Consider the following 13770-nt stretch of genomic DNA (forward strand, 5'->3'; position numbering starts at 1 on the left):
TTTCTTACTTTGAGGTGCTAACACAAATTTATTTGAAGTACTCAGCAAAGTGTCTCGCCCCAAAAATCCCAGTTACTCAAAAAAGAAAAAGGATGTGTTCATCCACCCATACGAGAGGCTTGTGACAGTGTGACCGGATGCAAACAGTCATGCCATCCACATCAGCTGAGCTGTAATGCTAGCGGGCCCCATTTTTCTCTCCTTTTTGGGGATCCACAGATTGTGAAATTCTGGATGCCGTTATTAAATCATGGGTTCACCCCAGTGTCTCCGAGCCAACGCAAAACGGATGTTGCACAACACATAAACATCGGCTACTAAAGTCGATAGATTCCATTTTATTTGTGGCTACACCAACATCGGTGCAACCTTTCTTCTTTTGGTGGGTCACAAGTGGCAACTTCCAGGACTGATGAACAACAAACAAGCAAGCATGGAAACAGATACACAGATAGAGAGAGTCTGCTGAGTGGGGCAGATTACAGCTGTCAAATGAGGAAATATTGATGACACGGAGTGTGTTCTAACACCTGAATGTAGTGCATTTTCTTCCTGCTGATGCTCAGGTTTCCTCCCATACTTCAACTATTGTGTGTGTAATGAAAAAAATGGCTCAGAGACTGAAATGTCAAGGCAACACTGTCTGTTAGAGGAGCTGCAGTTCCTCTAACGGGCACTTGGTTGGCTCTAATGGCCGGTCGATCCCTATAGACTCACCATGTTAAGATATCCAAATTCACAGTTTTAAAAAGCAGTTTTGCCATTTGTGGATCCCCTCTTTTATCATTATTATTTTTTCACAGATATGTTTTTTGTGCTTTTTAGACTTTATTATGAAAGGACAGTTTGAGAGTAGACAGGAAAGGTGGGCGAGAGAAGATTGATTGATTGGTAATTTATTTCAACATGTGAACAATATACAAGTACATTTAGAAAAGAAATAAGAGAGAAAAAAAATACTATACAAATTACATACAAAAAACCATTCTGATTAATTTACATGTTGAAAGGGAGTGGGAAGAAGTATACACTTATTTAATCCCACCCCTTTGCCATAAATTATCAGTGAATATTTAGTCAGCTTCCTTACTGATATAATTTGTAATAAAAATAGTGAACAGATTTCTGATATACTATATACTATAATATCACATCATGAACTTTTTGTTTGTTTGTTTGTTTTTAAATAGAGACATTCACTTAATTTAAATATTTTCCTTTTCTTTATAGATCGAGAAGATCATATTTTTATAACTCTTTTTGAACAGTTTTATGTTTGGACATTGCTTTAATTCCATATTCAGTTTGTTCCATAGTTTCACTCCATGAACAGAAACACAAAAGCCTTTTCTTGTAGTACGTACCTTCATTGTTTTGAAGTTACAAAAACCCCTTAAATTATGACTTCCTTCTTTCAAAAAAAACATACTCTGAATATTACCTGGCAGTTCTTTATTTTTTGCTTTGAATAGAATTTGTGCTGTTTGGAATTTCACTATATCGTCAATTTTCAATATTTCAGACTGCAAAAATAGTGAGTTTGTATGTTCCCTATAACCTGCATTGTGGATGATTCGAATTGCTTTTTTTTGAAGAGTAAAAAGTGAATGTAATGTGGTTTTATAGTTATTGCCCCAGACCTCTGCACAATAGCTTAAGTATGGTGAAACCAGTGAACAGTAGAGAATATGAAGTGATGTTCTGTCGAATACCTGTTTTGCCTTGTTTAGTACTGCAATGCTTCGTGATACTTTGGAATGAATATATCTTACGTGAGCTCTCCAGTTAAGTTTTTCATCTATTATTACCCCCAGAAAATTTTTTTTCACTGACTCTTTCAATATCAACACCATTTATTTGAATCTTTGCATTTGTATTTAAACTACTATTTCCAAATAACATAAGTTTAGATTTATTCAAATTTAATGATAATTTGTTTTTATCAAGCCAGAACTTCACTTTACTTATTTCATTAGTCATATCCTCCAATAAATTCTGCAGATCATCACCAGAGCAAAAAATGTTTGTATCGTCAGCAAAGAGAACCATTTTTAATACTTTGGACACTTTACAGATGTCGTTAATGTACAAGTTGAAGAATTTTGGACCCAAAACTGACCCTTGGGGTACACCACAAGCAATGTCCATACATAAGGAGCAACCACCATTTATTTTCACAAACTGCTTTCTGTCACTTAAATAACTCCGGACCCAATCTAAAGCTACCCCTCTGACACCATAACGTTCCAGTTTTCTTATTAATATATCATGATCTATAGTGTCAAATGCCTTTGTCAAGTCTATGAATAACCCAGCCACATATTGCTTTTTGTCTATGGAATTTGTGATGTATTCTATTGAATCTAATAGTGCCGATGATGTTGATCTGCTTGATCTGAATCCGTACTGACTCTCAGTGAGTAGTTTATGTTTATCTATAAATTTGTCTGTTTTTAAACAGTTTTTCAAGAACTTTTGAGAATTGAGGTAGTAAAGAGACAGGCCTGTAGTTTGTGAAATGGTGTTTGTTTCCAGATTTGTATAGAGGTATAACTTTTGCTATTTTCATTCTGTCTGGAAATCGACCAGTTTGAAATGATAAATTACAGATGTATGTAAATGGTTTTATAATAGCCTCAATGACTCTTTTAACCACTATCATATCAATATCATTACAATCCAAAGAAGAGGAGGAAGACGTGCAGCAAATGACCGAGGACAGAATCAAACCCAGGGTGACAGCTTTGTGCCACATGGTTTGTTGATTTGGTGCTAAATAAATCAAATTGAACTGAACCCGCTGCCTGCTAGGTCTCACCTCCATGAACCGAAGTCCCTGAATTGGACCTCTCCTCCCGTCACCTCATCTCGGCACATAATTTGGGCTCTGTTAACTCTAGCTGCTGTGTTTGCTCCATTTTCTCTAAGCCACAGCAGAGAATAATTGAGACTATAATTTCTAATGAAAGTAATCATAACCTGGAGCCTCCTGATTCCTCCTGATTTCCAGTCTTTCCCTCTGTGCCGTCGCACAGGACTCTGTCCAACACGTACTGCCAATGTGCAGAGTGCAGAGCCTGTTTTCTTTCTAGGGCACTTAATGGCTCTGTGCAGAGCTGCTGTCAGTTCGGCCGGGATGTCGGATATCCTCTCCCTGTTACGTCCCTTTGTCCGTACAAGGTAGGGTCTCCTGTGAAAACAACTCCCCCTTCTCCTCCTCTTTATGACCCAAGCCGGCAGCTGTGGGGTTAATGTTTAGCAGCAGCAGCAGCACAGGCAGGAGTTGTAGGAGGTGGAGGAGGAGGGGAGAAGGAGAGCAACTGGGAGGTGGGGGCTGGTCCACAGCTGTTGTAGTAGGCAGGGTCTGTTGGGGTAGGAAGCCTGCCTCACTCGCCCTGGAACAATGGGAGGCATGGCAGCCTCTGCAGACAGCACAGACACATACACAATGCTCATGCCCAAGGACAGGCCTTTTCTAGCTGTAGCATAGAGGAAACCGGCTTCCTCGCCACGCTCGCAAAGTGACGGCACTTTTAACAGGAGGTGGTGCGGGAGGGGGGGGACGTAATCTCCTCGGCGGCCGGAAAGCAGAAATGTAAGGTTGTGGCCTCCTTTCATGTCTTTTTTATCCTCTTTGCTTCTCGTGCCTTACGTTTCATTCTGGTGTGAGGAGCTCTCAGATGACTGGATGACAGAAAAGGCAGAAGGAGAAAGGTGAGATGACCCAAAATGTGTACTTTGGGAGGAGGGGGTTAATTTGTATTGGTGATGCAGTTTTTACAGCTGACATGGTCTTCAGCGCCCGGCGCTCTGTCTGCCTGTTGGGATGTTGTTTCTGTGTCCAAGTGAAGCAGATTTTTCTCCCTGAAATGACAGCGAGGGGACTCGTGTTTTGTGGTGTTGACTTGACGTGAATAGGCACGAGATGACTGCTAAAGGAGGGCTGATTTCCCTGTGTGCATATGTGTGTGTGAGTTGTTTAGGTTAGCATTAATATCCGTGGGTTAGCTTACATTTTATGACAGCAGCAGGCTGAGCACTGTTAACACTCTGTGTCCTTTTTATTTAAATGTTTGGCTGAACCAGCTCCAAATCCTGTTTTGGTTCCCGCTAACAAAGTGCCATAAATCTGCCAAACGTGCACGAGGGTGGGTGGAGGTGGTGGATGGTGTGCTGCCTGAATGCTGCCTGAATGTGTGATATCAGGAGGATGAAGGGACCCTTGATGTGCTTCCTCCATGGGTGTGGAGGTTGGCTGGCACAGATTTAAGAAGGATCCCTGCGTTTTGTGTGATTGCTCTCAGACCTGCATGGCTCACTTCCAATCTCTCAGACCTCTTTTGGGAAGGGAGCTCCCCTCCTCCTCCTCCTCCTTCTCCTCATCCATCCCTTCCCCCACCTCCTCTCGCTCCTCATCCCAAATATTGCTTGTGTGCGATTCGTCTCGGTTCATGTAGCCAAACATCAGACAGGAATCAGTGCCGAGGGAACCCGCCAGCCTGATTCTGTCTCACACACATCTCTATTCCACTTTGATATTTATCTGCATCTGTATTAATGATACCGACCACTGTGCGTCTGCAGAAAACGAGGAAAAAAAATGACTTTGGCCTACATTTTTTGGGAGAGATTCAGCCATTCCCGAGTCTTGCTTAATTCCAGCGTGTGAGGATTGAGGTTTTTGTCACATTGTTTACATATCCCGCCTACACACTTTGCGTACACAGCGAGAACTTCAGTCTTTGCCTTTACAGATTGGCAGATGGAAAGGGTGGTGTTTGACATATACTCGGATGGCCTTGCCTATCCCCAAGAGTGAGACTGACATGATTTAAGAAGCTTTTGTGCATTTCTTCGCTCTGCTTTGGCTGAGTCGCCTTTGAATTTTCTCCCCCTATCCCTGCCCTCATTCCATGAATCTCCTCATCCTCATCCCCAGCATCCCACCAAACCACTTTGAAAACCTAAATTTGCCTCCTTGAATATTTCAAATTTTTTATCATCCCACCTTCAAAAAAAAAAAGGATTTGAAAGTAAGAGTCTTGTTTAGGGCTTTTTCTCGATCTGCCGGCCACTTTGTGGTCTCCGTTTCTCAGCACCTGGCAAACCAAGGCCAGAACGGCGGATCTGCTCTTGCTCTATTAAAACCCCAGATTGAGTGGGCAGATGCTCAACACCTCTAATCCCATTTCAGTTTGACAAGATCTAACAGGATCAGGCCCCGTTACCTTATAGAGCACGTTTGGAAATGAAGAGTTAATACTGCAGTTCGGCGCCCAAACATTTCTGTGTTGACGAGACAAAAAAAACGCTGGCTGAGGAGACCCTACTGCAGACGCGGCGCCCCACTTATGCTGTAAACCTTTGTAGAAAGCGAGCATAATTAACGGGGAGTTCGATTAATGGGGGAATCCCACATTAGGCTGAAACTTTAAAGGAAATCTTTGTGTGGCACTGTCCTGCATTCTCAGAAAGACATAAAAGGGGAGTTCTTAAATCCTGTCTACTGAATTATTCATCCATCTTTCTTTCATTACACTTTACAATGACTCAGAGATGAAAGGAAAGACGAGATTGAGGAAAGAGGGCGAGATAGAGGAGCGGGGGCTTGTGGTCTTTGCATGGCTGGCGTCTGCCGAGTGCCGGTGTCTCCCGAGGGCAAAGGGAGCATCTTCCTCTCCTCTCGGTTTCCTGTTCGCTTGTGGAGCCGAGGAAGGCTGCGGCCTTTCCCCACGTCCCATCGCAGAGGTGACATTGACCTCAAACCCCATCTTAAACTCCGGCATCAAACTTTTTGAGATCTGGTTACACACGGGCAGATTTTGCGGTTTCTTCTTATGATTTAAGATGCAGAGAGGAGGAGGAGGAGGATGGGAGGGGGAAAGATGAGGCCGGGGGTTTATTACCTCCACCGAGGAGCCTCTGTGATTGGTTGGTTCGTCTTTGTTAGCAGGATTATTCCAAAAAAGGCTCGATCTGAATCCAGGATTCTTCCCCATTGTTTGATGGGGGGTTAAAACTGCACCTTTCTTTTCATATCTTCACAAATGTGTGTCAAATTATGAAATGAGAGAAATACAGAGACTTGATGTTCTCCATAAAATACCGCAATCTAATCCAAGATTCAGATATCCTTCTCCGTGTCCTCCCGGGAGTCCGCTCATGCATTGTGCCGAGGAGATTTTCAGCCTCGGAGCTGTTGTGTTTTAAAACATGTCCCGGTTTTCTCGCCCCCAGCTCCGTGGTTTTGTTGTTGGGAGACAGAGGTGCCTGACGGGAGACTGACTCCTCTTCAAGGATCATTACAAGAGCTGACCCCGCAGGTGAGTACATGATTCATAATGTTATGATTTCCTGAAGGCTAATAATTATTATTATTATAATTGTATTTGTGTACAAATTGATTCATTGTTGAGCTTATAAAATGTCACATATAAAAGGCACACGCTCCTTCATATTTGCAGAAAATAGCCCGGATGTCGTCTTAAATGTCGCCAGTTATTCTTTTAGTTATACAATGTCAAACAAAGGCACTTTTGAAAGCACACTTGCAGCGTGACACCCACAGTTTAGTTGATTACAGTTTCCTTCACACAAGAAAGCATCTGTTTTACTTCCTCACTATTAATCAGACCCTTTGATGTGTACCATTAAATTTAAATCTCATACTCACTCAAAATCCCAGAGTACACAGCTGGGTTAACCCTGTGTTAGACTACTCAGATTAGACTGTGCTAGTTTAGCAATTTTCTCACACACACAGCACATTATTGTGAAGATGTTACTGTGAAAGAAAAAAGGGGGGGAAAGGGAAAACGTGACTCACTGTTAATGTTTCCCTCAAACTCCTTGGCACGTGTCCAATCCTACGATGGCGTCGGAGCGCGTATTCAAATCGGCTAGCAACGTGGCAGGAAGTATCGGAATAAAGATGCAAAATAGTCATATAACAAATTTAAATGAAAACTCAGCTGGCATCAATTTTGTTTATTTAAATGTCATGCAATGAAAGCTAATCTAAACTGTTATGTTCATATTTGTTTTTAAATGAGCTGAAAATCTTCTGCTCGGTATTAATTTGCTACCTGTTGAGTTAATGATTTATTGTTTTGGTGTTTCGTGCACAAAATCTCAAAACCAAACCACAAACTGTTCCACATACAGTAACTGTAAATCTAATATAAGGAGAATAGCACCACATCCTCACGTTTAAGGAGCTGTAACCATCCGTGTGCCTCATTAACCAGATAAGTGAGGAAATGAGGTTTTTTGCAGTGTTTAACCAAAATTTCACACACTATTGATATGAAAATGTTACTAATCACCAAGTCTCAAACCTATATGTGTATACTCTATATGTAAATATTAATTATATAACCGTAATAGATTTTATAGCACATGCTCACATTTAAGAAGGAGCAAACACAAAGAAAGTTCTGCATCTTCAATTAAAAAACAGGCGATCATGAATGTATCTGCAGATTAACTTTCCTTTCTGTCCTTTGCTTCAGTTCTTTTATTGTCTGAGCTTTAAAAAAATGTATCTCTGACTCGGTTTCGGTGCCACTTCTCTGTTTCATTTCCTCCGTCTCCCTGCTTGTTAGTCATCAGGCTTGTTGGTAGTTTCTGTGTCAATGCTTTACACCCATGAAAAGTTAATCCGTCCTTTGCAGCAGTCGCTGCTGGCTGATTTGTTTAAAGGACACCACAGCTATTTGTTTCCAGCAGAAGACATGTTAGTATTCCTCTGGTGTCAAGTTGCACTTTATTTGTTTGCTGATGAATGTGCAGCAGTGTCCCCGCAGCTCACATTTTTCATACGCAGGTATCCGCTTGAGTCATTTTAGGAGGAACAAAAGCACCACATGCCCGCTTGGCTCAGAGGCTAACACATGATCCTGCCTGTTTTCTTCACTGATTGGAGCTTTTAGCTGCGAACGCGGCGCCTCGCTGCCCTGTGTTTACACTTAGCGATGTCTGATTGAGTGGCTGTGTTTTCCAGAAGGGTGCATTTACAAAAACAAAACACTTTGTGCTCACTTTGACCTTCATCTTATCTGTTTGCTCTTTTTTTTTTTCATCCCTTCTTTATGCGTGCATCCTTGCTCGTGTCCTCTTGTTTGCTTCCTTATTTCTATAGACATAAAAAACAACCAAGACTTTTTTTTGGCCGAGTTTATTTTAGGAATTTACACAGCAAGGCCAAAACCTTAAAGTAGTGTAGAATGACACCGAGGCAGCTGTCGGTGGCAACGGGGAGAAAACCTGTTAACAGAAAGAAACCTCAGACAGAGCCAGTGAAGACAACCTTTGGGCCTCAGCGGGGGCTGCTCCTTTTTAAAAAAAATCCTCATCATACTACCTCAGCTTTTGCAACTTCGTGCATTTGTTGAACTTCCTCTCCAGACTCCTCGAAGCTAAAACGTTTCCCAGCAGGGTTTAATTTTCTTGATGACCAAAGTCTCTTTCAGTCGTCTTGGTTCACGCTAAGGCAAATCTGCCTCAGCCAGCCCTGTGAGCTGTGCGCTGACCAAAAGAACGAGGTCAAATGGGTTTCCCTGCAGGGTGCCTGGGCTCAGACACCAAGGGGCAGCTCTGAGTAGAGTCGCGGTTCCTTCCTGTCCAAAGGATTCCTGGATGTCTACCTGAAGGTTTTTCAGGCATGCCATACTAGGAGGAGACTTCAGAGTAGATCCAGAACCCACTGGAGAGATTATGTGCTTCATCTGGCCTGGGAGAAACTTGGGATCCCACAGGAGAAACTGGAAAGTGTAGCTAGGAGAAAGCATGTGTGGAATACCCAGTTTAGCTGCTGCCACTGTGACCTGACTTCAGATAAAAAGAAGAAAAAGAGCAAAATGACAGATGATTGTTTTAACTTGATTATCTTGATAATCTGGTTGGAAGTACAGAAGTACAGAAGTATATAAAGGTATCGATAATTGTGGTTTGAATTCGTGCAGCAGCAGCAGCAGCAGCACAGTTTGGGCCACATTTTGTGGTTTATATTGGCTCTCTTCTCTTTTGGCTGGATCCCATCTTGCAGTTGGAGAGACTCACTTTCCCACAACACTTCAGCCCAGTTAGACCGAGTCACTCATGCAGGTGCAGTCAGGCTGCTGTTATGTTGTTGAGTGATGCTCTGGAGACTGTTGAAGATTTTATTCTTAATTTAATTCTTAATTTAATTACGATTTTGTTGTCTTCCTGCTGCTCCTCTGCTTACCCAGCGTTCGGGCTAACGTCGGTTCCTCTGAGATGGTGTTACGGTGCCCTGTGATTTGGAGCTGTCTGATCTGAGTTCTGCAGGAATATGTCTTCATACAAGTTAAAGTTGCCAGTACTGTTTTAAAAATAAACAAAAATAAATTTATGGATGATTTTAACAGACTTTATAGGGTTATTGTGATATTATTAGTATTGGACATATTTGTCCAGTTATCATGTAGGATACAGTGACATGCATGGTTGGAGGCCATGATGAATTGCACTAGTCTTATCGGTTGGAGTAGATCAGAAACATACAGCTCCAGAGTTGAAAGGTGCAGGGAGCATGAAGATGCAAAGATTATAAAATCGGAAATAACAGATGCATAGAAAGCTTCTCTGCATCGTGGAAGTCCTGCAGCAGCCTGAGCACGTCGCAGGGTAACTAAGGATTTGTTCTGGGTCACCTGATCCAGTCCCGTTCGTGAGCTTTACCAAAACGAAAGTTTGAAGCTGAACGTGAGAGTCGAAGAGAGAGTTTCTGTCCCACGAGTCCAAACTGGTTCCACAGGAATGGATTTTATTGCCCACTCAATGCAAATATTGTGCACAGTGACTGTGATGTTTGTTACTGCTCATGCATAAAGGAACGAGTGAATATTACATTCACTGCAACTCATCACATCCTTCTCCTAACAGTTATTTTTGTTATCGGTTAACCTGCTGATACTTTGACCGATTATTTCAAACAGTATCTGTTTCTGATGCCTGATAAGCTTGTTGGGATTCCCAGTGCAGTTCCTTATTTATGTTATACTGGTGTAGCCTCTCGGTTCATTATCTCTTAGAGCCCGTCCTTTTGATTGGCTGGCCCTGGTAAACAGAAGGTTTGGATAGTGGGTGGGATGCGTTATGAGTTCACACTGGTGCAGACTTGGTGTTGGGGGGACTTTTAACTCTTTTCCACATAAGTCTACTTCATTTAAAAGCCTTTAATGTGGTGGATCCTCCATTAAGATACACACACTGAGTGAAAGTGTGGATGCCCCCTCTTGTCAAATGGCACACCTCCAGCTGAAGGATGCTGAGAACCAATCATAACTGTAATTCTGTGTTTTGGCGAAAGATTTCTTTTTTGCAAACTGTTTAGCATCAGGTAGTTTAATTATTAATTTAAGTTTATCGCCTGATTACCATACAGTCAGGCATTCATCCCGACATGCACACATCAGAGGACTGGCGAGGCCGGCTGTTCTGGTAAAGGCCTTTCCATGTAGAGCTTTATATGTTGGTAACAGAATTTAAAAGTTGATTGTGAATTTTACTGGAAGCCTGTGAAGGGATGCAAGAATAATTAGACCATAAAAGTGTTTTAGACTTTCTGCGTGCACAAGTATGCTCAGATCTTGGTGAAGGGTAGGACTGAGGCTCTGTGCTGACATGTGTGACTCCACAGAGTCGTCCACAGAAATGCTGCACTGCAGTCGACTACAGCAGGCTTGACTTCTCATCCACGCTGTCCGCAGCAGAGTATGGTCCCTACCTTACAGGGCTAATGGCTAAATTAAACTCTCAACCCAAAGCTGATATAACTCTATTATTTTTAAATTTCTCAGTCTGTGTAGTTTCCCCACTGTGATGGTTAAATACATGTTTAAATCAGTGGAATATCCCTTTAAGTCTTTTTCTTGCACCTGAGAATAAATTCAGCGATCAGGCTGTTCAGATGTGAATAAATGAACATCCCACATCGACCTTGTCGCATCACTATCCTATCAGAATATGCCGTCGCAAGGACATTTTTTTTTTATCGTCAATTGCTCTCAGTGATGAATAAAAATGTGCTCAGAATATTGCCTCGCTCAGTAGTAGGTGGATTAAAAAAAAAAGAGCTGAGCAGAGCAGCAGCATCGACTCCGTTTGCATTCCCCTCGTGGTTTCTCTCTGACAGCACCAGCGGCTGTGAGTCTGTGGAAGGAGCTTGCTGGCACTGCTGCAGCCCCGCCGGGACCCACCGAGCCTCCTCTCCTCTGCCCTGTCAATGAGCCTCTGTGTGCACTTTCAGGCCAGTCACAGCCTCTTATACCACCCCCATCGTGACAATACCGCAGTTCAGAAAGCAGCCAGAAGTAGCCTCCCTCCCTCACTCCCTCCTTCCCTCACTCCCTGTCTGTTAGTTCACCTCCCCCTCTCCGTGTTTCCCAAAGATGTTACAGCAAGTTTATCTCTGTAGTACCAACAAAAGGGCAATGAATATGTGGCTTACTTTCGATATAAATCAACACTGAGACCGAAAATGAATAGCAGCGAAGCTTTTGATGCTTTTCCTTTTCATTGATGATCTGCTAACTGCATTTCTTTGGGTTATGGATTGTTAGCTGGACAAAACGAGGCAGCTACAGCTGAAATATTTCACAGTTTTGAGACACTTTGTAGATGAAACAATTTATCTGCAGATGAATGAAGCAGAAAAGCAGTCGGCGAGTGCATCATCTGCCAAGGTCAGCGCTGCAGATCTGGTTCAAAATGTAACGAATTCTTCCTTTACTGTGCAATTTTAAGGGGGTTTCAGCACGACTACACAAAATCTAGTAAAGCCAAAAGGTGGGCAATATGAGAAAGAAAACTTGTGCTTGGCAAGAAGGAAGAAAAATGTAGACCATAGAGAGAAAGGGAGAAAACACAAACAAGAAGCCAAAAGTTAGCATCATGGAGTGATGGTGTTTAAAGACATTAATAGTGAAAAGAAAGGGGAGTGGAGAGAAAATGGGCATCATGGGAAACCCCCCAGCAGCTTTATCCTATAGCAGCATAACTAAGAAATGCTTCTGATCCTGGTCTAACTATAAGTTTTATCAAAAAGGGAAGTTTTAAATCAGATCTTTAAAGCAGAGAGTGTTTCTGTCTCCCAAACTGGTTCCACAGGAGAGGAGCCTGAAAGCTGGAGGCTCTGCCTCCCATTCTACTTTTAGAAACTCCAAGAACCGCAAGTAAGCCTGCAGTCTGTGAGCGAAGCACTCTGCTGGGATAACATGATACTAAAAGGTTTTTAAGATGTGATGGAGGTTTGATCCTTCAGGACTTTGTATGTGAGAAGAAGGATTTTAAATTCAATTCTTAACAGGGAGCCAAGGAAGGGAAGCTAATGTGGGAGAAATACGATCCCGCTTTGTAGTCCAGATATTTCTGAGTGTGTTCAAAAACTGCATTAAAAGAGGTCTGTTAGTAAGAATACTTTTTTTTTTAAATGATGTGAACACATTAGCCAAAATGCTGGGATTTTGTTTATCTGCTAGTCATTGATTAAAAGTGCAGAAATTAAAAAATAGAAGCCAATTTGTCATTAAATGATGGCTGATAGTTTAACTGTTTTCCACCTTGGATGCCTGCCTGGGGTAAAAAGTTGTTTCTCTTTTCTGAGCTGAATAGTTTGTCAGATTTCAGGCCTGCTTCCAGAACAAAATGACTGCGATTATTAGAGAGGGTTATCTCTGCCTGTACAGTTTACTGGGGCTAAACTGGAAAATCCCAGAACTTATTCTGAAGGTCATCAGACCGCATGTGTATTGAATATAAAGGTCGTCAAATTTCGTCTTTATGGGGGAAAAAGAGTTAAAGTTTGCTTCTTTTTTTAAAACAAAGAATGTAAACAGATAATGGCAGCTGACGCAGCATGTCTGACATCAGTGGTCAATTTAGTTTCATAGCTGCATCAAACTACATCTACACCAGCCGCCTTCTGCTTTTGTGATGTTTGCAGTCGTACACAGAAAAAGCGGTCAGCGTCACGACAGTGAGTGAGCTGTTGTGGAAAGACTTTGTGGCATTTTTGTTTTGTCACACTTTATGAGGCGTATCAGTTGCAGCATCATTTTTTTTGTCCATTGTGACACAGTGTGCAAGATGAGATGATAAACTTTTTGTTCCAGTCTCAGACGCCCTATGTGGTCCAGATTAGATGGGCTGATATCGTGTATTTTGAACCGGCATTAGCGTTAGAGCAGAATTCAAGTTTCTTCATGTCTAATATGAGAATCTACCATTGTAACAGTGGATCCAGGTTACAGTTACAGAGCTACAGCAGCGTCTACAGCTGTGGGGATGCATGCCAGCTAGAGGTGTTAGAGATTCTGTCTAAATCCCCAACACCGTTCTTCTACTTTTTTCTAGTAAAAGCTCCCTCAGACTTTGTTACATCATACAATAACATTTGAAAAAGTGTCTTATTGGCAATAACCTGGATAGAAGAGCACACAGTGGATGACTGTCAGTCATGGATTGGCCTCCCCAGAGCCTGGACCTCAACATTACTGAAGCAGGGATCATCCTGACAGAGCACTGAACAAAAGCAGATAAAAAAAAAACAAAGAAAAGCTTTGAATGTCTTTTAAAAAAGCCTGGAAACTATTTCTGAAGACTATTTAAAGTACAAGAAAACTGCCTAAAAGAGGTCAGACTGTGTTGAATATTGACTTTTAGGCTTGTTAGAACTGTACAAACCTTAAACACTATAGTTCCATGTATGTTTGCACACATTTCAATAAGTCGCTGCACCTGTTTCCC

The 13770-nt window shown here is 42.1% G+C and overlaps 1 protein-coding gene across 2 annotated transcripts in view; it reads left to right on the forward strand.

The window, feature by feature from the left end:
• nckap5l (NCK-associated protein 5-like) overlaps positions 1 to 13770 on the forward strand; it is a 58543-nt gene that overhangs the window by 24723 nt on the left and 20050 nt on the right. Inside the window, exons 1-2 of one of the 2 annotated variants that reach the window (XM_085395001.1) lie at positions 3383 to 3714; positions 6238 to 6323. The gene's annotated coding sequence lies outside the window, so the exon portion shown is untranslated. Of the gene's footprint in view, positions 1 to 3382; positions 3715 to 6237; positions 6324 to 13770 lie in introns of those variants that run through there. The other variant, XM_085395002.1, reaches the window with a different exon arrangement.

This window comes from Rhamphochromis longiceps, linkage group LG20 (assembly GCF_057381845.1).
Source record: "Rhamphochromis longiceps isolate RC_006_pf linkage group LG20, R_longiceps_female_GT1.1, whole genome shotgun sequence".
NCBI lineage: Eukaryota > Metazoa > Chordata > Actinopteri > Cichliformes > Cichlidae > Rhamphochromis > Rhamphochromis longiceps.